Raw genomic sequence first — 4,285 nt, 5'->3', positions numbered from 1 at the left:
ATTTTAATCTTAACTTACATAACCTAATATGCATTTAATCTTGTGATGTTTAATTAATTAAAATAATCTGAACTACTTATATGGACCATATTGTTTTTATATTTTATATAATAATATAAAGTTGATACAAATTAAAATGTTCATTATAAGATCAGGAAGAAATTCTATTGGAAATTATTAAAAATTATTGAAATTTTTTAAAAATTGTTTGAAATTTTTGGGATATGTAATCTTAGTTTATGAGCTTAATTTCCAATTTTTAAATAAGAAGAATAATATATCACAAAGTATATTACTATTTTCTAAGAATATGTTATCAATTATGTATCAAAAAAAAATTGTGTTTTAAAAATATATAACTTTAGAAGCTTTCTTCATATCAATTTCTTCCACCTGTATACTAAAAATCAACAAATGCTATGTCATCCATAATAATATTATAGGCCGCTAAGAAATTCAGTCCAAGTGGATCATGGATCATATTTTTATTTTTTATTTTTTTGACTTTTTTTATGATAGGTGTGGTGGTGGTGAGAATTTCTTTTTGCACTCTGCCTAGTAGTTTAATCCCGCGGTAACTAGTAGTTGGATTGAGTAGAGTGAAATTAAGAAATGTTTTAAAAATTGTTCACTAGTTTGACTAAGATATTGAACGGTATAAATAAATTTAAAACTTAATGTGTATGGGTTAGAATTTAGTTGGGCTTGATTAAGAAAAAGGTAAAGTCCAAGATTGGATATTTGTTCAACCAACCCAAATACATCTTACCCTAGCTTTTATAAGTTGAGGATGCGTAAAAGCAAAGCATAACTCCGCCGCACTCCTCTATCCCATGAACCTATATCAAACCACTCTACCATAAATTGATTTTCCTAAACTCTATTGCCTCTAAAATCTATTTCAACTCACAAACCTAAGGGTCCTCACCAACATAAGGGTGGTTTATAAGGTAATGGCTCATATAATTCATGTCATTCGCCACAGGCTGTGAAATATTTATTTGTATGGCTTGTGCCTATTTGTATATGTATAATTATGTCTTTAGATTTTTCATATAAGTATGAATTTTAATATTTTTGTATCATGTACTTTGATGTTTGTAAATTTAAAATATATACATCTATGATAGAATTATTTTGATTTCATCTGTTTATTGATTTAGTGATTTAAATTTTTTTGTTGTATTATAGTTCACTTGTATCATATATATCTTTATAATTAAATTTTGTTCACTTTGATAATGCAAAATTCAATCTTGATATTTATTAACAGCAGCCCTGGTGATGAGCAAAGTAACTTTATGAACAATGAAGAAGGTTGAAGGCCATCCATGGCCCCCATCCACAGGCTTTAGAAAAAGGTGAGCTATTATACACATATTCAACTACAGAACTGATCTCATTACTTTTAAATACATATAAAGATTACTAGCCTTTAACCCGTGCGAAGCACGGGCGGGTATATAGTTTATAATTTATTATTTATAATATAAGTTTTAACATCATTTTATTAGTATTTTAGTATTAATGAATTGAATTTTAATTAAATTATATTATTCAACTGACTATATATATATATATATATATATATATATATATATATATATTAGTACATTTAATCCGAATTTAGTTTATGTAGATTTAAAAATAAAAAAAATTAAGAAAATTCAATTTTTTGCCAAACATAGCCGATCGTGTAATACCTTTGAAAGATTCAGTAATCTAATCAATCGAATTGCAAACGTATAGTATAGATGTCTTTTTGATATTCTTGTTAAAAAAAACATATTCAAAATTGTATATTTATAATTTTATTTATAATATCATTATAATTTTTTAATGAAATATTATATGATAATATATTGTTATGAGTGTTTTTAGTATTTGAAACTGTTTAACAATATAATACTAATGGACTCCACATTTGTAGACTTGTAGTACCAAAAGGAGAGTACCAAACCAAAAAATATAACTAAAACCTTGGACTACAAATTATACCCATGTTCGCTTATTATAGTATAGTATAGATTATTATTCTTTTTTCACTCAACCATGCCTAGATTAAATTTTATGTGAAACAAAACCGGGTTACATAAGTATATAACTATTTTCAATACTTGTCACTTGAAATATTTGCTAATTTCTTATTTTGCAACTATTTGTTTGAAGTGTTGCTGGTTAGTGTTGACACATTCTCCTCACCATCCTAAGGATGGTTCATAAGGTAATGGCTGGTACAACTCATGTTATTTGTTACATGCTGTGAAATTTTTATTTGTATGGCTTGTGCCTATTTATGTATGTATAATTATGTGTTATGCTTTTTTATATAAGTTTGAATTATAATATTTTTGTACGTTTTCTATTAAGTTTGTAAATTCAATATATATACATCTATGATAGAATTATTTCTCTTTTATTTGTTTATTGATTTAGTGATTAGAAATCTTTTGTTGTATTACCGTTCAGTTGTTTCATAAATATCTTCATAATTACATGTCAAGTCACTTTGATAATGCTAAATTCAATCTTGATATTTATTAACAGCAAGCTCGTGATGAACAAAGATGGAGAAGGTGGGCCAAGTCAAACTACAAACAAAGAGGAAGCAAATTAACCCAAAGATACAATGGCCTTGGCAACATATGTGAATACTACACCAGCAGATGATACCGAGCCCCGAAATGATGACTCATTGGACCTTTTAAGGCAATTATAGATCATGGGAGAACAATATATGGATACTACACAAGTAGGTGCCCCTACTGAGCCTTCAAATGATACCAAACCGCCTTTTCTTGACATCACCGAAGATTCACCGAAAAATAACAAAGCAGGTATGGAAGAGCACCGCAGAGGTGATTTAATTTTATGTTCCCTGTTATGAGTTGAGTTGTTAACTTTGATAATACTAACACAGATCTTTCCCTAGTCATCCTCCCTTGACAAGCAGCAGACGGAACTATTCCAAAGCAACGACGCATGCCTTGTTACAGGTGATTGATAATGACGATGAGGACATTGACGACATTTTGCATTTAAAAACTTCTTATGGTGGTGCAACTAATTATTGATCTTATTGGTTGTCTATACTATTTTGGAAAGCCCATGACTGGCCCGTTCTTATGAAGCTATAGAATTCTACCTACAGACTTCATAAGAACGGGCCATATATGGGTTTTCCAAAACATGATAGACAACCCATAAGATCAATGATTAGTTGCACTACCATAAGAAGTTTTTATATGCACAATGTCATCAATGTCCTCATCGTCATCACCAATGACCTGTAACTAGGCGTGCGTCGTTGCTTTGGAATAGTTCCGGCTGCAGCTTGTGGAGGGAGGATGGCTAGGGAAAGATCAGTGTTAGTATTATCAAGGTTAACAACTGAACTCATAACATGGAACATAAAATTAAATTACCTGTGCGGGACTCTTCCATACCTGCGTTGTTAGTTTTTGGTGAATCTTCGGTGATGTCAAGAAAAGGCGGTTTGGCATCATTTGAAGGCTCAGTAGGTGCACCTACTGGTATATTGTTCCGCGTCATCATTTGGGGGCTCGGTATTACCTGCTAATGTAGTATACACATATGTTGCCAAGGCCATTGTATCTTCCGGTTAATTTGCTTCCTCTTTGTTTGTAGTTTGACTTGGCCCACCTTCCCCATCTTTGTTCATCACCAGCTTTCTGTTAATAAATATCAAGATTGAATTTAGCATCATCAAAGTGACTGACATGTAAGTGTGAAGAAATTTTGGCGAAATTTGAGTATTTAATAAAATGTAAAGACAGTCTAGCAGGCAAGCACAATCATAATCATGAACACAAATAAATGTAGAATCTCTTGGCGTTCTTTGCTGAATCAATTCCTAATGATAAATAGAGCATCGAATTTTTATCAAATAAACTAATGTTAATGTTATATATGTTCACCGCTTTTAAATCCACCGCCAGTAATTTTTCTTCATTGATAAGTAATAACATAATGATACATACTTCAAACGAACATACACATAAATAATAAAACAACCCAATGAATATGCCAAAGAAGACAATATTAAGATTTTAAGCTCGTTTCATTGGTAATATATTTTGTAATACAGCGAACCCAAGTCAGGTACAAGTTATACAATAATTTAATGCTAAACCCTTTTTTAACATCACCCTAGTTTGTTATCTAATGGATGTTGAAATATAATGATACTGTAGATATTTTATTTACTTAGTGGTTATTTCATGCATTATCGTATCTTTTGAGTGAGATATTAATTATTCTAAAT

General features: G+C 30.2%; 1 long non-coding RNA gene across 1 annotated transcript; it reads left to right on the top strand.

Moving 5' to 3' along the window:
* The first annotated feature begins 847 nt into the window (after positions 1 to 847).
* On the top strand, positions 848 to 2,230 carry LOC135150252 (uncharacterized). Its single transcript, XR_010288555.1, has 3 exons — positions 848 to 950; positions 1,274 to 1,361; positions 2,170 to 2,230. It is a non-coding gene; the product is annotated as an uncharacterized LOC135150252 (long non-coding RNA).
* The last annotated feature ends 2,055 nt before the right edge of the window (positions 2,231 to 4,285 follow it).

This window comes from Daucus carota, chromosome 2 (assembly GCF_001625215.2).
Source record: "Daucus carota subsp. sativus chromosome 2, DH1 v3.0, whole genome shotgun sequence".
In the NCBI taxonomy this organism is placed as follows: domain Eukaryota; kingdom Viridiplantae; phylum Streptophyta; class Magnoliopsida; order Apiales; family Apiaceae; genus Daucus; species Daucus carota.
The sequence above is the reverse complement of the archived record's forward strand: the minus strand, read 5'-3'. Positions and strand labels throughout refer to the sequence as shown.